This window comes from Trachypithecus francoisi, unplaced genomic scaffold, assembly GCF_009764315.1.
Source record: "Trachypithecus francoisi isolate TF-2019V2 unplaced genomic scaffold, Tfra_2.0 Lachesis_group0, whole genome shotgun sequence".
Taxonomy (NCBI): domain Eukaryota; kingdom Metazoa; phylum Chordata; class Mammalia; order Primates; family Cercopithecidae; genus Trachypithecus; species Trachypithecus francoisi.
In genome coordinates, this window is record NW_022681453.1 from 83,374,996 (window position 1) to 83,400,202 (window position 25,207).

At 36.1% G+C, this 25,207-nt stretch overlaps 1 protein-coding gene across 6 annotated transcripts in view; it reads left to right on the forward strand.

Annotated features, from left to right (window-relative positions):
- CBLB (Cbl proto-oncogene B) overlaps positions 1 to 25,207 on the forward strand; it is a 220,875-nt gene that overhangs the window by 39,377 nt on the left and 156,291 nt on the right. Inside the window, exon 1 of one of the 6 annotated variants that reach the window (XM_033211399.1) lies at positions 2,671 to 2,733. The exons of the other annotated variants lie outside the window; for them this stretch is intronic. The gene's annotated coding sequence lies outside the window, so the exon portion shown is untranslated. Of the gene's footprint in view, positions 1 to 2,670; positions 2,734 to 25,207 lie in introns of those variants that run through there. 6 annotated transcript variants of the gene reach the window in all.

Below are 25,207 nucleotides of genomic sequence, written 5' to 3' on the forward strand. Positions count from 1 at the left end.
TTTTTTGTCAGAACATTGTAGTTGGTGGTATAGAGACAGTTCTATCTTGATGCTTCAGGTTCCCATTTCTACTTGAGGGAAGCTCACAATTTTCAGGAATCACAGAGGATGGCATTTGAGCCCACCTGGGGGTCTGAGCCCACCTGGAGGTCCCCATGTTTTCAATGGGGAAATGTATTTGAGTTATTCCCTGAGCTAATGCTCAGGTAGGAGACATAAGCAGGAAAAGATGTCATGGAAGATATTTTAAAGGAATGGGAGCACATGCCTAGCTTAGAAGTATGTGAAAGCATATTGTATTGTGGTTCTTTGGTGCTGGATATCTCAGGAGTGTAGGAGTTGAAGGATTGTGATTTCCTTTTTATACTTTTTCTCTTCTGCTCTTCTGATTTTTCAACCATGAACATGATTATGTTTATGATCTGGTTTGGGGGAAGTATATATCAGAAAAAATAAAACAAGAAAGGAAGTTACTCTGTGTACCATGCAATTTCATATTTAAATGACAAGGTTTTGCATTTTGGATATTTCATGTTAGCTGTGTCTCATCAGCTGAGTTCTAGTCACTTAAAAGTTTGGTGTCACTGACTTATAATTTTGGTGCTTCCTATGTTTTATATTTACACTAGACTACATGCTATATGTACAATGTGTAATCAGTTAATATCTGAATGAATGAATTGACCAACTTTTGAGAACAGAGTTTGACATAAATTTGGTGGTTTTTGTTCATTATGCTTTAATCTAAGGAGAAGTAGACATTGTACTTCACATTAGGCTACTCTTTAGATAAGCTTTCTTTTACATGGCATGTGTCTTACTTTCTTACGTGATAATAACTCTGTTTCTGAAATTATGTAAACAGATTTTTACTGTTTTTAAACTTTACAACTTAATCTTAGACTGTAAGTTATTTACTTATTTATTGGAAACAAACTTTTAGATATAGAAATTGGTCTTTTAAGACAACAACAAAAAATACCTAGTTTTTAATCTGTCTTCTGTCTTTCACAACTAAGTCTGACTGATCTTTCTAGTTATATGATGCTTTATAAGATTGATTCTGTATTCGGGTTACCAACACTTCCTGAACAGAATAAAAACATTCAGATCCTCATAGTGCTGAGTCAGGGGAAATTATTACGTACAACACAGGAAAAGTCTTTGATAGGAAATATTGCTTCCGGTAGGAAATTAAGTACAGGGTACAAGGATCTAAATGTCTGTCATGTAAACAATGGGCAACCTTATTAGGCAATTTTGAACACATATTATGTGGCTTTATTTATTTATTAATAGTAGGCTTTTCTCGTCGTGGTTTATGGGAATTTATAAGGTAACGATACCATGGACAGCCTTCCAAGATGTTTTTGATGTTAGCAGCAATGCATTACTGGGGCAGGGGCAGGGGAGGAGGTAGAAAGTATGATAACTTTACGTCACTCCTTATTCTTTGCTCTCATTTATTTCTTAACACCTAAGGCGTTGGAATTCCCCAGAGTAAGAATTTTAGTGAAAAGGGAAGCAAATAAAATACATCTGACAATTGGGATCATTGTGTTTATACGTGTGCTGACTAAATTACATATAAAATGAGATATCCCTTTAAATTAAAACTATTTGAAGATACCACTTCAAATACATATAATAGATGATTTACGCTTTTAATCATGGCTTTCCATAGCAAGTATTTTTCTTGTACTAGGATAGTTAACTAGAAATATACAGAAATGTTTCAAAATTATAATAATGTAGAAGAAAAAATATGAAAATTTGATTTTGGAAGATCTTCCTCCATATTATAAAGATAGATGCAGTTTTTTTTCCTTTTTTTTTTCTTTTAATTTTTTTTTTTTTTTTGAGACAGGGTCTTGCTCTGTCGCTCGGGCTATGGTGTGGTGGCATGAACACAGCTCACTGCAACCTGTACTTCCTAGGCTCGAGCCATCCGCCTGCCTCAGTCTCCAAGTAGGCTCCCAAGTAGGTGGGAGTACAGGTACATGCCACTATGCCTGGCTAATTTTTTTATTTTTTGTAGAGACAGGGTCTCGCCATGTTGCCTAGGCTGGTCTTGAACTCCTGGGCTCAGGCATGTCTCCTGCCTTGGCCTCCCAAAGTGTCAAGATCACAGGCATGAGTCACCACACCCAGCTGATAGCTGCAGTTTTGTGTGTGAGAGTGGATTTTGCCTTTACTGTTACAAAACATCTTTATGAAAAGACAAGCAGTATTCATTACATTTATTTTACCTGTGTATTCAAGAATGTTTATTTTTTTCATAAGCTACAAAACCAGATTAGAAAAGTAACTTGTGTTTCCTAAAAGTAGGCATATTGTAGGAGCTATATGAACTGGGTATTTAAAATTTTTTTTTCATTACTTTGGGGAATATTTCAGGATCTCATCAGCAGTTATTACATGGGAGGACAGGGGATAAAAAAACAAAACTGATTGTTACTGAAATTATTTTTTTGTATTTAGGAAGAAGGAAGACTGTAACTTAAAAAGAATTGTGGCAAATTATATATGTTAAATTTTCTGGTCTAGAAATGTGGTATAGAGGTTCCTAGAAGCTTCTGTTCCACTGTGGTTGAAATGTTTTCTCACCTTCTTGAACTGTCTTTGTAGGTGATGTCATGAAATGTCCCGAGAGAACGTTGTGTAAAACTTCCTTTGACCTTTCTGGACTCAGGGCTGAGCTACCTTAGACCTACAGTTTCTTGTTAAAATCAAGTAGGTTGTGTTTGAAAAATAAAGTTTATTTGTAAAATTATTTCAGTTTATATTTTATGTATAATCATCTCTCTTATAAATTTATGATTCAAGGAAAGATAGTATTTTGCCCTAGGGTCAAGAGTGAAATTATTTAAACTTATTAGTGCATATTTATTTCCTTTCTATTTTATGCTAAAAAATGTGTGGAACTAAAATTGGAAAATATACTTATTTTGTTAGTTTAGAAAATGTTTAGTATTTCACATAATCTTACCTCTCAAGTATTTTGGCATCTATCTTAATACTTTCTCCCTTAAGAAAAGACAGAAATTAAAAATCTTATTCTAACTTAGCTTAATCTACTCAGTGAAGCATCATTTAATATTTAATGAAAAGTGTTTTGTCATTTCCTTTGATATCTGTATTAAAGATTGCTAATTGCCTCCAAAATCCATTTTGTCCCTTTCCTGTCATTATATATTTCCCCACTGTTATCCGTCTGTAGTAAAGATAGCATTTCCTGGGTTCACATGTTGCTGATGTGGCCCTGTGAGCAAATTTTGATGAATTGGATGTGAGTAGAAGTGAGCTGTGCAACTTCTAGATCATGCCCTTAAAGGGAAGCCATATGCCCGCTCCTTCTCCTTTTCCTGCTCCCTGCTGGCTAGAATGTGAACAAGGTTATGAGTCATCTCAGCCATGTGAAGGAGGGTGATGGAACAGGGATAGCAGAACTTCAATGGAGAAGGAGCCTAAGTCCTTGACTTCTCCATAGACTAGAGCTGCTTTGCTTAGGCGAGAAGGACATAGACATCAGCATCAGATAGTATTATTCTGTGTCGCACTTAGCCAAAACTGTGTATAAAATACATTACCATGCTGACAGAATTCACCATTTCTGATGTATTTTTTTGAGGTTTAAGTTTTGAATTTGCATAATATGTGAAGGCATTTTCATGTGAAATAAAACATTATTAGCTATATCTTGTTTCAGAGCAACTACTGGATTCATGCTAATACTACTTTTATATTATGTAGTTATTCAGTATTAAACCATTTTGTGACTATCTGTAACTGTTAGATGTTATGACCCATTTGAGGCATAAACAGAGTGCTGTCTCTTGGTAGTCTAAATTTCCTGTCTTAAATCTTTGTGTCTGCTTTGCCTGCCTTTCTTTGTCTTCCTGCCTTGTGTCTTTCCCTCCCCTTTCTGCCTGTGGCTAGTGTCTGGGCCAGTGCTGGTAAAGTGCTGCCTGGCCAGTCCATGGGAGTACAGGGACCTTAACAGAGACCTGGTGTTACTTCTGAACCCACAAACACTGGTAAAATTCAGTTACTTGCTTAGGGAGTTTATGAGTTTATATTGTAATGGATGGAAAAATGCCCTGTGCTTTGCAACCTTTTAGACTAAGTAATAACACTTACAAGAAATTGTGAGTGTTATGGGAACCAACTTCTGTGTGGGAGATGAGTACCAGGGAAAAAAAAAGTTTCATAATGATGAATGAGAGATTTTCAGAAAGCATTGTTTGGTTTGTCATTTTCAGTCCAGAAGGTTACTTACATCGTTACTCTGGGGATGGAATATAGCTTCACTGAATGACAGCATTTGGTTCCAAGTTATTTAGCTATGTTTCATTGTGTTGAAATACCCTACCTTTGCCAGAATCATTGTAAACTATGTGTGAAGCTCTAGGTGGGGAAAAATGGAAAGGAGTGCCATATTATATTATAGGAACAATGTGTGTCCTACTCTTGGTGTCCTTTCAAAGTTCTATATTTGTGGCTGTGCTAAATTCCATCACATTCTGTATGCATAGCTGTAAGTGTATGTAAATACCACATATCTTGCATTTTGAAGAAAACCAGGGAGTCTTTCTTGTCTGGGATTCATTTAGGTTTTAAAATTCATTTTATATATGAATGAGAAAGTTGAGGGAACATTTCCTTTCATAGCAGTATAGAAAATCCTCTAATACCACAGCCCCTATCTCCTGGTCCTAGGAGCAGTAATGGGATTCTCTGGGTACATTGGCATCATGTGTATCATTGCTCTTCTGTTTATTTTTGAAAGCCTTTTCTGCCAAGGCTTCCACAATCTTCTGACCCCAGTAGCAGGCACATCCTTTTTTTTTTTTTTTTTTTTTTTTGAGACGGGGTCTCACTCTGTCGCCCAGGCTGGAGTGCAGTGGCCGGATCTCAGCTCACTGCAAGCTCCGCCTCCCGGGTTCACGCCATTCTCCTGCCTCAGCCTCCCAAGTAGCTGGGACTACAGGCGCCCGCCACCTCGCCCGGCTAGTTTTTTGTATTTTTTAGTAGAGACGGGGTTTCACCGTGTTAGCCAGGATGGTCTCGATCCCCTGACCTCGTGATCCACCCGTCTCGGCCTCCCAAAGTGCTGGGATTACAGGCTTGAGCCACCGCGCCCGGCCGGCACATCCTTGTAGATGTCAGTGTATGTCTTTATATTATGAAGAGTATTTGAGAGAATGGTACAATAGGATGAAAGGGTGGATGAAGTTGGGGGCAAAATAATGGAGGGCTAAAGAATATAGATTTGATCTTACAAAAGCTGTCAGAAACCGTTGTGCATTCTTAAGCGGTGAAGTGGCACCATTTAAAATGCACATGAATGATTAATATAGTTTGTTTGATGACGGTAAAGACCGGAGAGTGGAGTAAGAAATTTGTTGGATTTTATACCGAAAAACTAAAGTGTTTCTAGGATAGCATGTCTTACTTAATATTTTATCTTTTTTAAAAATAAGATCATGTTTTATACTGCCTCGTTATATGGTTTTATTACTTCTTTAGTTTTATTCTTTGTGAATGACTTAATAGAGCATTTTGTATATTTAGTAAATGTTTGTGTGTTCGTTTCTCTGATCAAGGAACTAATGGATTATTTTGAAGTATCTACTATTTTGTAGCACTACGTGAGTTGTACAATTAACTTGAGTCCCCATAAACAGAACTGGGGACATGCTGGATCCATGTCATGCTTTCATGCTGGAGCTGTGTCATGCTGGAGCCATTTCAAACTTCAGTGTGTTTGACGTTAAATTTCAAAAGGCAAGGAAATTGTTGTTTAGGAGCTTAATTGAAGCTATCTTCTCAAGAATTTAAATCTCACTAATTGATTTTGTTTAATTTTTAGGAATTTGTATGTCATTAAAATCCTCTCAAAAATGCTGTTCTGATTTGAAATGAAATACGAGTATAAAAACTGGGGTCTATCTTTGGTACGTTGTTTATTGTACTGGAAAGTAAATGCTTAACATTAGTCTGTGATAGTGATATCATGCTATTTTATATTCAAGCCTTTATATGTTTTCATCAGGAAGAGTCAGGCAAAAGCGGACACAAATTTCAACTAATGGCAAAGCACTTTGTGCCTTTAAAACAATTTAATGAGTTGTTGTTTTTACTCTAAAAGCTGAGGCAAGAGATACGTGACAGTAAAATCTGCTATTGTTAATCTACTGTAGTCTCAAATTTTTATTAACTTATTTATTCATCAGTTCCTTCAGTGATTATTTGTTGAGCACCTACTCTGCCCTGGCACTGCTGGCATCAGGGAAGGGCACAAAGAAGAAGGGGGCCCAGATGGGGAGCTTGCAGTTCACTAAAGTTAGGCTGACTCTTCTCCACAGTCCTCCTGACCTAAGGCTGTGTTTATGATATTCAGTCCTCTTTATGTGACAGAAATATGTGGTACTTGGTTTAGGTTCCAGGTGCATATTTGTTAACTAAAGTCGCCTTGCTTGGGTGACAAAAAACTAGGCTATAGTCCATTTTACAAGCATAAGCAGTGAAGGTGTTTAAGATTTGACTTTGCATCCATGGTAACAGTCTCCACCAATAGTACGTGTTACAGAGCCCTTTAGGCCTACAATTGTACTGTAAAGACAGACTGTAGCGACCTTTCTTTCTTATCAGGACCCCACCCTACATGGATCCTTGAAGAGTGAACAGGACTGCAGAAGGAGCTCAGGTGGATTTGACAACCTATAAACCTGGAGTTTGGGGAATGCTGAGGCTACAGGAAGAAAACACCAGCAAGCTTACGTTCAGGATTCCCACTTAACTGCCTGCTTCTCAGGAGGACTGATGATGGGGACGAAAGTTAGGAAAGTAGAGGAGTTTTGGAGAATCTGTGAGTTCAAAAGGGTGAAGTAGGAAAGGTGGGAATGTGAGGGAGAAATGTCAGAGTTTATTTGGATTCTTTTAAAGAATAAAATAGAACACAGTGGGGAGATGCAGAGTCAACTTGGTAGGGTTGAGTTTGAGGGCATAAGAAGGAAGAGAGTGATGGAGAAATTGTGAGAATGGAAGCTCAAGAGAGCCATGTAGGTGCTTTGTACTCTGGTACGGAGAATTTCTGGGTGCAGAGTTCATGGACCCTGGCGAGTTAGAGCTCAACACATGAGGTTAGTTGCCACTTAAAATAAAGATGATAATTGTGGCCCAGACAGAAAAGCCTCCCTTTTTCAAAGGTCAAGATTGCTGAGGTACATGGCTCAGACCTTGCAAGCAGTAGGAAGAATAACCAGCAGCAAAGCAATAAGTTGTTTATCAAAGGGTGCTGGTGACTGGGTCAGGGGAGGATTTGGAATAGAGTGATTGATTTGGAAGTAGGTTAAGCTAACCAAATAACATGCATCTCCTATTTGTTTCTTAAACTGATTATTTTGAACTCAAGATTCTCTTCTAGTGTTGTGAAAATAGTTTGTGATATGAAAATGTATATGCTCAACTGCTGTGACCACTAAGGGAGACAGGTGTAGCAAGAGAAATACAAATCCTGATGGTTCAGTCTGGAGGGGAAGCCATCCCTTCTCTCCCTTCCCCTACGTTGTGTGGACGGAAGGTCTCCAAGAGAAACATCTATGAGATTAGGCCAGGGAGCCTTCTGTTTCAGGGTCACCCGATTCTGTGTGGTTTTTTTGTCAGTGACACTGATCCTAACAGAAACAGCTGTTTCAGTGAAGTTCAAACTTGCCATCTATTTTCAGTAGAAGCAGGAAGAATGTCAGAGACAATGTTTGCATTTTAGGACCTTTTATAGGAGCCTAAGATAAAGCTGTTTAAACCTTCTGTCCTCTGTTATTTCACTTATCAAATTCAAGCCGAGCCTTTTAATTTCAGCACACTTAACTTCTGGGGATGAATAGGGCATTGAACGGATTCTATAAACAAGTACTTTTCTGAGCCATAAACAGGAACAAAAGCAGCACAAAGATAGCATGTTAACAAGGTAGGGTGTATTGTGAAAAGGGCAAGACTTGAGAGCCTTCTCTATGCCATTCTGGGGAAGCAACTATGTTTGTTTGTTTGATTGATTTAAGGAGCAGTGAAGTTATAGATAGAAGAAAATGCTGATGTGCCTGAAGGCTATTACTCACTTCTGTAGACAGTGCTACTGGGTGAGATGTGAATAATATTAGCAATATATGTTCATTAACTAAATGTTGCTTTTAAAAGAAAACACAAGATGGAAAAGTGAAACAAAATGGATAGAGTTATTTGGGTACTAAGAGTAGTAGAGTAGACTGAAGACCATTTAAATGGGAGGCGGATTTTCCCATGCATATCTAAAAAGGTCCTAGTGTTATCCCTTCACTCTATTTTTGATTTGTTTGTTTAGTTTGGCCCCGAGTGTGCTAGAACAGATACAACCTCCCAGCAGATGTAACTGAGTGGGAACATTATTTTAGTTCACTTTCAAAAGAAGAGGGAGATCCAATTCATAGTACCCAAAATAGAGAGTACCAATTAGTTCCAGAATTGACCAGCCATGCAAAGACATAGAAACTTCGCCTGTTAGAATGCTCATCCTAAAAATAGGACCTGAACTATTAGAGGTGTTAGATGACTAGAAGGCCTTAGAATCATTAAGGCATTTTATTTCTTTCACATTCAGCCAGCTTTTCTTGAGCAGCTTTTCTGTGCCTCTTGCATTTATAAATATTTAAACATGTTATGCCATTCAAAAGTGTAATTTGTTGATAAATTGGTTCAGCACTGCCATTATATATGTGTGTGTGCGCACACCATATATGTTCATATTTTAGTTGCAGATGAATAAAAGATAATGATAAATAATAATGTTATAATTTATAACAGTGCCAATTGGTTAAATAACTTACACATCCATAATATGAAACATTTCCATTTTTAAATATAATGAGCTGTATTTATACGTGCTGGTATGAAACAAGCCAAAAAAATGTTAAGGTTCGGAAAGATGTGTTTAGTATCATGATGGAGGCAAACAGAGATACACACAGACACAGGCTTCACATCTCTGTTCATTTATATTTGAACTATGAGAAGAAGTGAGAAGGGATGAAATCATGACCTTGAAAATGAGAAGCTGTTTCTTCCTCTGAGGTAGAAGGGAAGAAGTTGGGAAAAGATACGAAATGATGAAACATTAGTTGACGAAGAAAAGAGAAATCGGTGAGCACAAATCCTGTTTTTGCTTTTATAAATATTTCAATCCCTGGCAATCTTGAGAAAGCCAGGGTCATCGGTTGGATGATTGCAGTACTTTCTTATGTGTTCAAAGAGGAAAGTCCAAATGTGCATTTGGCACTGGCACTTCTGAGAAGCCCTGACCTTTGTAATCAGGTTCTTTTTCTACCTGCCCTGCAAAAATTTCTTTTTGTTTTGTTTTGGCAGTAGAGTTTATGTGAACCTATATGCTTACTGTGAAATTTTAACTTACTCAGTAGTCTGGTTTGTGTGACGGGCTACTGCCTGTTTTAGGACTAGAAAGGACTGATTAGATCATTTGCTCTGATACTTGACTTTTAGGAAGGTGAATGTGTAAGCCTTTGAACTGTTTGGCATTGAAAGATTTATGGATGTCTTAGGCAGTTGTATCACCATTTGAATAGTAGGTGATAGATAGATAGATATAGATAGATATCTGATCTTTAAAGGACTAGGATTGTAGAATAATGTTAGCTAGGTATCTCAATTATTTTGTGTTTGGATGTATTTTGTTTTTGGATGTAAGGGACAGAGCAAGTACATGGATCAGTTTTCTTCATCCTATAAATTTGGTAAAACAGAAACAATATGATGTTTACTTCTTATTTGGTATTTGCATACAAAATGTAAGTGTTAGGGATCATTGTCTTTTATGGTACTTCACAACCCATCAATTTATATCCTACCTCCAAGGATATAGGTAAAAGGTACATTTTTTAAAACCAGATTTTACAAATTTCCATTCAAATAAATTTTGAGTGAAGAACAAAATGGAACAGAAAATAGTGAAGATAGAGAACGAACATCCTAGGACTTTTTAAGCAAAATGAATATTCAGGCTAATAGTTCTGTTCATTTCCTAGAAGTAGTACACAGTCTAGTTTTTCTCTCATACATTTTCTTGATTTTATGGTATAAAATTAAAAAAATTCTGAAGAATTTCTTTCTGTGCTCTTTGAGGTTTTACATTTTTATCTGGTGTGTGTGTAAAATCCATTCAACCTAATTATGGGAGGGGTTTAAAACAAATGATACTCTTTCTAAGCTGGGACAGGTTATTTTCCTTAGTCACTATAGGAACAAAGAAGGAAGTAAGTGGCAGAGTAGAATTGCTTATTGTCGAGCATGAGCTTTGATATCTTGGCTGTACTGTTCATTTACACATTACAAATATTTTCTTAGATTCTAAGTAAATGTTACCCCCTGCCCCCAACTCTTGCTTCTACTACTTTAAATTCTTTCTGCTAACGGCTTCTTTCTGAACCCTAACACAGAGGTCCTTAACCCTGGGCCACAGACCGATACCAGTATCAGGAACTGGACGTACAGCATGAAGTAAGTGGTGGGCGATGAGGGCAGCTTCATCTGTATTGACAGCCACCCCCCAATGCTCACATTACCACCTGAGCTCCGCCTCCTGTCAGATCAGTGGTGGCATTAGATTCTCATAGGAGTGTGAACCCTGTTGTGAAATGTGCATGTGAGGGATTTAGGTTGTGCTATCCTTAAGAGAATCTAGTGCCTGATGATCTGTCACTGTCTCCCATCACCCCCAGATGGGACTGTCTGGTTTCAGGAAAACCAGCTCAGGGTTCCCACTGATTCTACATTATGGTGAGTTGTATAATTATTTCATTATATATTACAATGTAATAATAATAGAAATCAAGTGCACAATAAATGTAGTGCACTTGGATTATCTTGAAACCATCCCCCATGCCCCCAGTCCATGGAAAAACTGTCTTCCATGAAGCCAGTCTCTGGTGCCAAAATAGTTGGAGACTGCTGCCCTGACACAGGTAGGATAAGTGGGATTTCACATACAGGTGTAAAGATAACATTTTCATTTTAGGAATATCTTTCTCCATGTAGTAATAGGAAAATTGTGTATCAATGAAGTTTTGGTAGGGAGTGAGTCCAACTGAAAGGAAGCATGGTGTCCATTGAATGAATTTTGCTTCATATCAATTCCTGCAAAGGTCTGATATCACATTTCTAGAAATGAGAGCAAAGATACAAACAAAAGAAACAAAACAACAAAATACTAATCACTTTTGAGGAGAAATTGAATTGTTTCTATATATCCTACTTTCCCTTCATTATGTTTTTTTTTTTTTTGAGACGTGGAGTCTTGCTGTGTTGCCCAGGCTGGAGTGCAGTGGCACAATCTCAGCTCACCACAACTTCCTCCTCCTGGGTTCAAGTGATTCTTCTGCCTCAGCCTCCCGAGTAACTGGGACTACAGGCGCCCACCCCCACACCTGGCTAATTTTTTGTATTTTTAGTAGAGATGGGGTTTCACTGTGTTGGCCTGGATGGTCTCGATTTCCTGACCTCGTGACCCACCCACCTCAGCCTCCCAAAGTGCTAGGATTACAGGCGTGAGCCACCGTGCCCGGCAAGACAGGTTCTTACCATGTTGTCCAGGCTGGTCTCGAACTCCTTGCCTCAGGTGATCCATCCGCCTCGGCCTCCCAAAGTGTTGAGATTACAGGCGCGAGCCACTGCACCTGGCCTCATTATGTGTTCTGATGAATCTGTTAATTTATGCTCCAACTTAAATATTCATATTTACTTTTCAAGTGTTTTCACCATTGTTAACTATATTTAACTGATATATGAAGCTAGATTTAAGTTATATCTAACATTTTGCAAAGTATGCTTGAAGCAGAATGGAGTTATTGTATAACTACACATACCTAGAAGTTCTATTTGCAGACTCACAGATGTAATTATGAAGTTAAGCCAGAGACAGTTAAGTTAAAACAGACTTTTTCACTATAGTTTTGCTTACTGATGTAGCCATTTTATATTATTTTTACAAATTAAGTCTCTAGACTTTGATTTTTCTATATCCTATATTCATAAACTACTAAAGGTTTTGAAGTAATAGAATAGGTTAAAATAGTTGCGTACTTTTCTTAGAATTTTGCATAAAACTAATTTTCACAATCTGTTTTTCGGAACATCTGTATGCTTTTCATATTTAATTTATTGTTTGAAGAATTCTTGCAGTTTCTCTTAGAGTTAGGTAAACAGCATTTGCATTAAATTCAGCGGCAATATACAGTTGCATTATAATACACTCACTATAAAAAGTAAAAATTATTCATGTTTTTTTACTGGTAAGTTTGAGTTTTTAACTTAAATTAAGTTGCCTTAATTTCATAAATTTCACTGCAATTTCTTAGCATTTTCATTGAGGTGAAGAAGCTATGTAGTCATTGTGCCTTATTTTTACATTGCTCTGGTACTTTCAGTAGGGAATATTATTAACATGAACCCAATTTCATTACTTTTTAAATGTCCTTCTAGTTGCCATAACTGTATTGTAATAAGTACTTGGGAATTTTATGTCTCAAGCCTTCTTTTTATCAATGTGGATGTATAATCTCCATAAATGTCGATTGTTAATGATGATGAACCATTAAAATTAATAGCTTATTTGCTAAATTTGATGCTTTTGTTTTTAAGTCTAGGATTAGATTTTACATGATTAGGCCTAAAATATGTTTTATTATACAAATTTATTGGTGTCCATTCTTTGGAATAATCATTCTGAGAAGTTTCTTTGGGATAAGTTTTTACTAATTTTGATGAAATTTGTGGTGTTTTTGAAAAAGCCACTTTAATATTGTGACATATTTAAAGGAAAGCACATGGATTTCTGGAAATCAGAATTTCAAACAAGATAATATAATTACATCTTTTGAGAAAAAATTGTTTATTTTCACTAGTGTGTTTTATTCCAGGAAACAAGTTTCATCATCATGATTTAAAATAATAAATTGAAAGACGTAAAACTTAATAATGCAAATTAGCTTTTGTTGGTTGTGTCGATGTACTTTGCTTTATGTGTATTATATAATACCTCAGATACACAAAATACGTATTAAATACCAGCATCTTTCTCACACTAACCTGAAAACCTACAGTAGTCTCTTTTCTGCTTGCCTTTATTGCCAGACTAGTGTCATACACAACTGTCTTTTCTCACAACTAATGCCTTCAGTTATTTCTTAGATATGAGCTTTGGTATGTTACAGTTTTCAGAACTTGCTCAAGTAAGGCTTCATTCGGCCTCACTGTTCAACTCAGTGGCTTGGGCTCTGTTGCATCTCCCAATAGTTTTCAGAATATTCACTACTCTAGTGTTCAGTGACATTGTCTATCTTAGTTCTTCTAAACTACTTCATCTGCATTCCTCTTGTAGGGTTTCATCCTCCTAAATGCCAGTATTCTCCAAGGCCTTTTCTTTTAGTGTCCTCTAACTTCAAGTCACCCATGGCTACTCATCCTTTTCTTCTCTTTACCATCTTCAGTTAGTCCTGAGTCCTAGAGTCTCCTCTCCCTTAAAAATAGTCTTTGCTGCTCCTTCTTGTCCCCTGTCCTTGCAACTGTGGTATTTCATCCTTCCCTTACTCGTGACAAGATTACTGATAATGGCTGGCCTTCTGATATCTTGCTCCCCAGTGTGCTAAAGCTAGAGAAGTCTTTAACACTTTAAGCCCCTTCTGGGCATTTGCTTTTCTTGCAGAAGATTAATTATCTTCTTTTTAATCTGGTTTATTTTACATGTGCCATCTTATTTCTCACTATTCCAGACTTGTCTTCATCTCATTTTCATGCCTTCATAATTCTAAAAACATGTCATGCTAATTCTTGCCTCTGTGCTTTTGGTCATGAGTTTTTTCACCCACTCATCTGAAATCTGTTCATCCTACACACCCAGTTCCTGTCCTAGCTTTTACATGAGGCTTCAGGCCTTGTTGATTTCTCCTTTTGCTGAACCTGTCTTCACTTTTAAGAGCATGGATACTGATGTGTATCAAAATATCTTTTTTTTTTTTTTAAATCATTACTTAGAATTGTGGTAGACTTGTCACTAAAGATGAAAAGTTGGTTCCATTGATAAGAGACCATGTACTTTTTGGTATCCACTGCAGCAGTGCTGGGCCCATATTTTGATACCCAGTAAACCTGATGATTGATTTAATTAATTAAATAGGTGATACTTCAACTTTCAAATAGAGACTTTGTTTTTAAAAAGTACTTAGCTTTATATTAGTTGAACAGCCGTGTACATGAACATGTAAAGTAGAATTTACTGTATGCACTGTTTACTCCTATAGTTCAAAAATGCTGCATTTTGCTTCTCTTTTTTGTAAACTACTTTCTGGAGTGCTTTTATTATTTAAAAATGTGTTTTTTTAGCATGGGGATTAGTGAATAATTGTATTTGTGAGAGTTCTGTTAATGTACCTGTAACCTTAGAACCAGGAGCTTAACATTGCAAAATCAAGCTTTTGAAGAAAGAATAGCTTAAGTACTAAATATGAAATTGCCTGCTTAGTAGTTTTCTAAATAGTTTAGAAAAAATTAGTTGACAGGTTTGTTTCATGTGATTTTGGAGCAGCCAGTTTATTCACTTTTTAAAATCAATTTACTAATTTTTGCTAATCTCATGGTTTCGCAGAGAGAAAAACAAGATCAGATGACATCATACAATTTCTTTTTTAAAAAATATACTGAATTCTGGGATACATGTTCAGAACGTGCAGGTTTGTTACATAGGTATACTTGTGCCATGGTGGTTTGCTGCACCTATCAATTCAGCATCTGCATTAGGTATTTCTCCTAATGTTATCCCTCCCCTTGCCCCCCACTTCACGACAGGCCCCAGTGTGTGATATTCCCCTCCCTGTGCCCATATGTTCTCGTTGTTCAACTCCCACTTATGAGTGAGAACATGCGGTATTTGGTTTTTTGGTTTTCTCTTCCTGTGATAGTTTGTTGAGAATGATGGTTTCCAGCTTCACATATATCCCTGCAAAGGACATGAACTCATTCCTTTTTATAGCTGTGTAGTATTCCATGGTGTATATGTGCCACATTTTCTTTATCCAGTCTAACATTGATGGGCATTTGGATTGGTTCCAAGTCTTTGCAATTGTGAATAGTGCTGCAGTAAACTTATGTGTGCATGTGTCTTTATAGTAGAATGATTTATAATCCTTTGGGTATATACCCAGTAATGGGATTGTGGGGTCAAATGGTATTTCTGGTTCTGTGTCCTTGAAGAATCGCCACACTATCTTCCACAATGGTTGAACTAATTTACACTCCCACGAACAGTGTAAAGGCATTCCATTTCTCTGCATCCTCTCCAGCATCTATTATTTCCTGACTTTTTAGTGATCACCATTCTAACTGGTGTGAGATGGTATCTCATTATGGTTTTGATTTGCATTTCTCTAATGGCTAGTGATACATCATGAAATTTCTTTCAGTTTCATTGGAACTGATAGAAATTGTCATTGATATTCCATTGTAATATAAAGCCATTAACAACCTTTCTTCCTGTGTTTTTTGCTAATCATCCTTTGGACAGAATGGATGCTTTTATCTTTCCTTTCACTACTACATTCTAAAAGAACAAAGATATTTTTATCATTCATTCAATAAAGAGTAGGTACCTACAGGTGTACAAAGCATTTTCTCTAGATTTAAACCTCAATCTGCACTGAAGGAGTTCTTTTTAAGTCTTACTCTGTCATCCAGGCTGGAGTACAGTGGCGCTATCTTGGCTCACTGCAAGCTCCACCTCCCGTGTTCATGCCATTCTCCTGCCTCAGCCTCCTGAGTAGCTGGGACTATAGGCATCCGCCAACATGCCCGGCTAACTTTTTGTATTTTTTAGTGGAAACGGGGTTTCACCATGTTAGCCAGGATGGTCTCGATCTCCTGACCTGTGATGTGCCCGCCTCGGCCTCCCAAAGTGCTGAGATTACAGGCATGAGCCACCATGCCTGGCCACTAGGAGTTCTTAAATTAGGGCAATAATGTAGGTTTCCAAAAGACAGTATGATTTTTCGTGAACGTGCACTGAGAAGTGCTTTCATAGATGTATAAGCAAGAAATTCTGAAGAGAGAGAATTTCTTATGCTTGACAGGGCTAATTACAGAGAATTTTGTGAAGTAGCTAGCATTTGAATTCATCTTCGGAAGCAGTTGGGATATTAGTGGCTAAGGATGGAAGTGGAGAGACTGTACTGTGTGAGATATGGGGGCAGGAGATACAGGGTGTGTGGCAGTAGAGGGTGGGGGGTGAGTAGAAAATTTGGCTCTGGAGATAAGTTGGACCATATCTGGTAGGTGTCTGAATCTTAGACTGTGAATTTTTTTCTCATATTCATTGGACATAAGGAATAGTTGAACAGAATTTTCATGACCAGAGGTGTGTTTATGAAAATTTGTCAGCACTGTTGAGTATAAATTGGAGCATCATGAAATTGGTAATGAGGACGGTCCTAAACAAGACACTGTAGTAGTATGAGTAAGAAATAACTGAAGCCTAAACTGAAGATAATGGCAGTAGGAATGCAAAAGAAGGAATGGACACAAGAGTGATTTCAAGAGACTCAGCAAAACTTGCTGCCATATTCATTTATATTTCCATGAATCCTTTCTGTCATTCTCTAAGTACATATTGTACACTTACACTATTCTCCTTCAATATATTCCATGGTGGAAGATAACTGATTAAACGATTTTAGTTTTGTAGCATCAAAGTCTCTCTACTCTTGTGACAAATAACTGAGTTCAGGTTTGTTACAGAATTTAAAAGAGTTAAATATGCCATTTGCATAGACAAAAGGGAATCAACAGTCTCAGTAATACTGATTAATTGATTTAAGTATATTGATAAATCCTCCTATCTGGGTTCTGTGTTGTTAGTTTTATTTTCCATCACATTTTATTTTTCTTTGACGCACATATAAGCATAAAGCACACAAAAGCTTTACTTGGGAGAATTTAATTCTGTCCAAAATTCTATTCAGATTTTGAGTCTCACTCTTTGACTTCTCAGGTTCTGAGTCATGAGTGTTTGGGCATAAAAACCTGATGATCTTTTTTAAAATTTTCATTAGAAAGAATTAAACAAGCAAACAATCAGAATTGCCTCGTTGAACTACATTTGAAACCAAATTATAGAGGTAATTATAACTCTAGCAACTTTTTCTGTCCTGCGATCTTTCTCTTTAGACAAATCTGATAGGCTTTGTAAGCAGTGTGTAAGACAGGTTTTCATTGCAATGCTGCCAGTGTTGAGGAGGAGAAAAGCTGATTTTCCACAAGTGAGAAAGACAAGGAAACAGTCACAATTTTTTAAGATTAGTTGAGGAATACCACACTTGGCTTCTTGTTATTGAAGTTTTTTGGTGTAGGTCTAACAATAAAAATCTTGTAATATTGGTTCCATTATGTATAGCTGCTTACGTGTTTTTCTCATGTAATTCTTTCATCACAAAAATATATATCTAATATTTCTGTGATAAATTATAAATACAGTATTGGTTTCGGTCCTTGGAAGAATAACCTTACAAACCTTTAAAGACTTTTAATTTTAATTTTAATTTTCTTTCCAGCTTTATTGAAGTATAATTGATAATTGAAAGACTAGTTTGTAATTGAAATTAGGACTCATTTTCATAGTCAGAAAATGCTAATATTTAAGAGGATAAATGATGGTTTATTTAGGCCAGTCATTTTTAAGATAATAGAAGTTTATAGACTTGTTTCCATGACTTACTCAAAGCCACCAGGCCATGAGGTGAAATAATTGGTTTTTAAACTCTATATTGCTATCTGCCCAACAGCCATGAATTCTATCATAAAATTCTACAGTTATCTGGGATTTTTCATTAGCATTAGTGCTGGATGTAGACTGATCTTCCAATATTAAAAGATATTAACTATGCCTTTTAGCCAACTGTGTTTATAATGACTCAGAAAACTTAATTCTATCAACTTGGATGTATGTCAAAAATTAGAATTAAAAACCTACTTCTGTTTTTGCCCAGCAGGAGTTCTCTACTATTCAGGGAAAGCCCTAATTAAGGTTTCCTGAAAAATATTCTTTAATCACTTTAGAATAAAAAAGAAATGTTTTTAATCACATATATATCTGCTAATGCTTTTCTTCTAGTATCTAATTGCTTTGATAATAAAAAGTAGTAATAAAACTGGAGACCTAATGTATTTTAAACATGTAGTTTCTATACCATACACATTATAAAATATGTATACTTAGTGCATTAAGTAGTATCTTAAACTTACACCTATGAAGTACTTACAGTCTAAAATTGATCAGGAGGCAACCTTACTTAGTGTTTCCTGGAAGCAGCAGGCATTTACTCCTAACAAGATGTACAAAGAAATTAATATAGAGTTTGATTCAGCGTTGGAGTCTCATTTTAAAAAATCAAACTCATTTCTGTGTTGCAAATAATTATATATCATATATCCTACTTTCTATAATTATAGAAAAATGACAACTATAAATTATTTTCTGAATCTATGGAATATTATTGATTGGGTCAGTAAGTTATCTATCATTGGGCGTAAACAGAAGAGTATGTAGGTTCCCTTTGATTTTTTATTTTGAGGTTTAGAATTAAAGTTTTAATGAAGATTAGCTATTTCTTCCCTAAATGCTTTAAGTTCTACCCATGCAAAAACCTCTGATTTGTTTTTGTAATTTCACTAAAATAAGCTAGTTGGTGGGCTATGGAATATGTCTTTTTAAGTGTGTGGTTCTTAGGGATTTAAAATACAAATAAATACTAAACTGCCTAAGAAAATCTGGTTCACAAAAAATATCCAAGTATTTTAATTTTTTGCTAGGAAATTTTTTTAAAAAAGATTTTGGGCCAAGAAACTTTTTTTTTTAGTAACAGCATGCTATAGTGAATGCAATTGGAAATGTAATTAATTTTATTGAATAAGATGAGAGCAAAACATTTCCCAATAGAAAATCTCTTTGAATTGGCCCTATTTCCAGGCCAATTGATTTTAAACAGGTATAAATTCATAGCAGAACCAGTTTAACTTAATTTGTAGAGCCCCTATCAAGCAGGTCTCAGGGTGTACGCGTTCTGTCTTTGGTGGAAATGGTTAGCTTGTATTTCATCTTGAAGCCAGTGGAGATGTTTCAAGTTCCTTTTTTTCTTCTAATGTTTACAAATATATTTCCTTAGGAATTTTAGGCTTGCTAGTTTGCTATGCTAGCTTATATTTTGTTATTAGGGAGTGCTGATTCCCTGTTTCTAAATGTCCCATCTTTTTTTCTCACTGAATTTCTTCACTTCAGAAACATGATAATGGGACATTAAACCCACATGTGTAGTTTACCATTGCTTTATTGTTATTCTAGGTATTATTAAACAGTGTACATGACCTTTCCCCCATCTGATTCCTCATCTGTTTGAGAAAGTAGATTACCAACCAGGATTTGTAAAGGAAAACAATAAGAACAGTGTTTGGCAGCTTGCTGGGCCAGCTTGGAGTTTATACGTATTTCTTTCTCTCAGACTTTGAGTTTATGACTCCACCAGTCATAAAAAAAGAGTGAGCATAAAGCAGATCTTTTAGTAGATATTCTGGGATTAAAAACAAATCCAAGATGGTAATGAGGCTATTCTTTTGCTTGTGATTCTTGGTAGACTGTATGTATGTTTAAAAAATAAGTCTCAAGGTACTGTTTGTAGACTCATGAGTGACTGGCTCTGTGATGGGAGCATCTACTGAGCTGGTAGTATAACCCCCTGCTAATCATCTGCCAGCTTCTAAGCTGCTCGAGGAGTTAAATGACTGTTGATACAATTTTTAAGGAGTGAAATTCCATTCTTGTCATTCAGTCTATGTTAATAATCTCCTATGATGAAACCCAAGTGTTGGGTATATTTGTTTCCTGAGCTCCTCATAGACGGAATGTGTGTTTATATACATAATACTTTTTAAACTACTTCTCATGTTGTTATAACAAGGTTGAGTATAATAAAACCAAAGTTATTTTTTAAGATTTGCGTTATATGTATATTTGTTTGCTTCTGTTTCTCCGTTTCATTGGTTTATCCAGATATCTTTCTGTACATTCCCTGCTGTGTCACTGTTGCCCAGATGTGTGCATGCAGATAGCTGAACTCAATAAATATGAGCTAAGTGAATGAATGAATGTTCCTAAATGGTGGGTTATTTTGTCTTTTAAGCAGCTGACAGTGATTCTGATCTTACAATCTAAAAGCTACAATTAAGTTAAGTAATACATAGTATTAGGAATTTTTCTTAATTTTCAGTGCTCCTATTTTTGAATATACTCTTGCATTTATCCTAAAGTGATATTTAAAAACTGTTACAGGAAAGCATTTATATCAGTTATTTCTATAACTGGTTTCTATAAATCAACCAAATAAAACAATGAATACTTATTTTTTTGAAATATTTGCGATGAATAATACCTATTAATGCTATTCTCTTCTTCAGTGTACTTTAACCTGAATGCATATTACTGTTGGTGGCTCAAATAGTGAGATTTAAGTCATAGATTTTGTTGTCTACAGGGAACACTTATTATATATTTACTATTTACTAAGCATAATGATGCAAAACAAAAGAAATACAAAATATGACTTCTGCCTTCAAGAAACTTAATATAGTTGGATAAATGTAGTGTAATGACATAAGATAGCCTAGTAGACAGCATGAAACTGGCATAAAGTTTATATTATGAAAACACAGATCTTGTCCTAATGGAATTTCAGGTGAATGAGTACTTGGACAACTTACCTGTAAAATAAAGACTACAAAACAAATACACAGGTCCTTAGAGAAACACATATTACTAAAGATGTGGGACAGGGATAGTTTAAAGTTCTTTTATAAGTTTTTATATTAAGCTAAGGAGTTTTAAAAATAAATTTTCTTCTTTAAAGTTTGTAGGTATTTTAACAAAACATCATTTTATATGAAAAATGGCTTCGTAGGCCAGGCACAGTGGCTCACGCCCGTAATCCCAGCACTTTGGGAGCCCGAGGCGGGCGGATCACGAGGTCAGGAGATGGAGACCATCCTGGCTAACACGGGGAAACCCCGTCTCTACTAAAAATACAAAAAAATTAGCCAGGCGTGGTGGCGGGCGCCTGTAGTCCCAGCTGCTCGGGAGGCTGAGGCAGGAGATTGGTGTGAACCTGGGAGGCGGAGCTTGCAGTGAGCCACGGTTGTGGTGTCACTGCACTCCAGCCTGGGCGAAAGAGTGAGACCCTGTCTCAAAAAAAAAAAAAAAAAAAAGGCAAAAGAAAAATGGCTTTGTGGAAGGTTGGAAAGTTAATATTTTCTTTTAAAATTTATATGGAAGATACTTTTCATCTTGTTTTTACAAGGCTCAATTGAAGACACGTGTTAGCACTGAAGCTTAAATAGTCAAGCTGGCCAAACAGCCAAAGGATGAAGAATATTTTTTAGGAAAAGTTCTGTAAACATAAGTTCCTTATTGGTGGCTTGTCTTCTAATTTTATAACATAAAGTAGTTACATATTTGTTACCTACACAATGATAGTTTAATGATTGAGCGCTCACTGAAGCATCAAGGGATCCCAATTCTAGTCTTGATTCTATTTCAAACTAGTTGTATCAGGCAAGTCCTCCTAGTTCCTTTACTTATCTAATAACTCATGGAGTTACACCACACCATCTCTAAGGTCCTTTCCAGCTCTGTGTTGATGTATTAGATTCTACTTCAAAAGAAGTTTTTCTGAATAATCTTTGCACAAACTCACAGTATAATCTCGAGAAGAATCTCAGTTTTGTTTTGCTTTTTTTTCTTTAAAGCAATAAGGGCTTTTAAAAATAAATTCTCATTATGTTTTGTGCCATATATAATTACATATATAATTATAAAAATATGTAAAAATGTATAATTATATCCAACTATGATGAAATTATGTTTTTCCCTTAAATTATATGTGTTTCTCTGAACATAGGATTTTACTTCACAAATAAAACTATGTATTGAACTGGTAAAAGTGCTTATTGGACACATACCAGATTCTCAGGATTCTTGTCAAGATTATATTGCTAATTAGTGTAATAATAGAATCACTGGTAGTGGAGAATATCTCTACCTACGAGCTCTAGATATGTTGCCCAACCTGTTCACTAACTCCTGGGCTCAGGTGATCCTCCCATCTTGGCCCCCCAAAATGCTGGGATAGCAGGTGTCAGTCACCGTGTCTGACCACATCACAATTTTTTGAGGAAAAGTAGAATCTTTAAGAAAATAACTGACTAATCTTTCTCCAAAATTTAATCTGGTAAAATTTATTTCGGTTTGACATTTGAATGTATTAGCAGAAATTTACTTGAAAAGTTAAAGTTTCCTTTCGTATAATAGTATTCTATTGGATGTATGTATGATGTACTGTTCTGAGTACTAATTGACTTAAATATTTAGTTTAGTGTTACTCAAAATTAACTTATTGCTATAGTTAGATAGCAGTGAGTGGGCCTAAAAGAACTTGTTCGTGTCCCTGAGCAGCTCAATTAACAGTAGTCTAGCAATTCATATGGTTCCATTTTTAGTTTTGTGACAAAAATGAGTTGCTTAAAAAAAATTTTTTTTTGAGTTTTGGAAGCAACAATGACTGTTTTTTACAAATCAGCCTCAATTAAATTTCTTTAATTCTGGTAAATTAAGATTTAGTTTTCTAAGTATTCCGTATTATTGACCAGTATTTTAACAGTTTTTGGATATTTTTGCCATATCTCCTTTTTGTGCATTCTATCCACCAGTTTGCCACTGAAAATTAAAAGTAACCTATTGCAGGGTAGTACTTCAATGAAAAAAAATTAAAAGTAACTTGGCATGACATGCCTGCTTCCCATGGCATGTCTGTGTTCTTTCAGTTGGTTTTCAGCTAGCTATTTGGCAAAGCTCACTGAGGGGTTATGACTCATCATATCTTTGTGATCTTTAAAAAGAATATCCACTTGCTATAACAGATAGGGATCTCATACTTACAATTTCTGTTTTTTGAGGTTTTGGTATTAGGTCACAAATCCATATAAATATTTACCACTTCTATTTTTGTTTTGAAGTGGAGTTTTATGAATATTTGAGAATATAGACAGCTCATTGAGGACTGTATTCCTTGTCCAGAGATTTCATTTCAGTGGTAAATATGGTTAAGTTTGTTACAAGGTATTTACATGAGTGTATACAGAAGTATATTCATTTATGCATTAATTCAACACATATTATATGTAGTATCATCTTAAAGTGAGAGTTAAAAATCTCTCTGAGTTTCTGAGTTTTTAAACCCAAATCAATTTCATTCACTTTGTTCTTTCTGGAGCAAAATGTCATTTTAAAGTGAGAATTAAAAATCCCACTGAATTTCTGAGTTTTTAAACCCAGAATCAATTTCATTCATCTTGTTCTTTCTTTAGCAAACTTTTCTCCTGTAGAGTTCCTGTCATATGTAGACCATGGAAAGAATAGGTACTGTGGGAAAAGAGTGGTGCATGTGACTGGCTTCCTATCTTTAAGAATAATTTTTTTTCTGTTTTTTTTTTTTTTTCTTACCCATTTCTCCCTCCCTGTGTTTCATTCTTTCATTCTTTTTTCTTAAGAATCATGCAGTGGAGATATGTGAATATAATTCAAAGTAATAAAAAAATTAATGTCCTACTCCTGATGCTGGCAAAGTGGTATGGGGCTTCAGAGAATAGAATGATTAATTCCAATCTCAGGGACTGGAGATAGTTTCACTAGGAGATGAATGGATTCTGGTAAACACCCATGTGAGGGAAGGCTGTTGCAGCCTAAAGCCGTAGGATATAAAGGGTTTTTAATGAACCTGGCAGTTGAGGGAATAAAATATAGTAGTATAAGAATTTGAGTCATCGGCTGGGTGGGGTGGCTCACACCTGTAATCCTAGCACTTTGGGATGTCAAGGCAGGCAGATTGCTTGAGGCTAGCAGTTTGAGACCAGCCTTGGCAACATGGCAAAACCCTGTCTCTACTAAACATACAAAAAATTAGCTGGGTGTTATGACACATGCCTGTAATCCCAACTATTTGGGAAGGTGAGACACAAGAATTGCTTGAACCTGGGAGGCAGAGGTTGCAGTGAGCTGAGATCGTGCCACTGGGCATCCGAGCCTGGGTGACGGCGAGACTCCCTCTTAAAAAAAAATTGGGGCCATATGTTTTGAGGACAGATGTAATAAGAAATGTGGCTGGAACTTTTTAGTTTGGGCGGGAGATAATGAATGCCATGCTCAGAGATGCAAACTTTATAAAAATTAGGGTACCATTGGCATTTATTTCAGGAGGTAAATGGAGTGATCCAACCTGTGCTTTAGAAAGATGAGGGTGACAGAGTATGGAAAATGTGTCAAAGGTGATAGATTGGAAGCAGTGGAACCAACAGGTAACCATGGGCTATTGTTTGGATGAATGATGGTAAGGGCCTGACTTCTCAAACAGCAACTACTATGGTGGTGGGTATGGAAGTTACCATGCAGTGAAGAAGAGGAACTGATGAGTACAGTGTTGCTTATTGTTTTTAGATGGTTGGTATGGAGGGTATTAGAGATGGGATACTCTCCCACTGTGGAGTGAGGATAAAAGAAGGCTGTTCTACTATAGGGAAATACCTAAATGGATTCAAGGATCCTTAAAGATCCTTGAAAATAAAGAGGAGGTAAAAACTAAAGAAAAATAGGAACAAAGAATGGATATATGTTGGGAACTCACGAACTTTAAGGACAACAGTGTCCAACAGAAGTATCATGTAAGTACAGGTAATTTTAAATTTTCTAGTAGCTGTATTAATATTAAAGTAAAAATAAGCAAATATAATGAATTTTAACAGTATGTTTTATGTAACCTAAAATATTTCAAATATTACCATGTTAGGATGTATTCATTATAACAAATTCTTAATGAGATATTTTACTTTTTTTTTTTTTTTTTAAGACCAAATCTCGCTCTGTCACTCAGGCTGGAGTGCAGTGGCACGATCTTGGCTCACTGCAACCTCCACCTCCCAGGTTCAAGCTGTTCTCACACCCCAGCCTCCCGAGTAGCTGAGATCACAGGCGCCCGCCATCACACCTGGCCAGTTTTTTTGTATTTTTAGTAGAGATGGG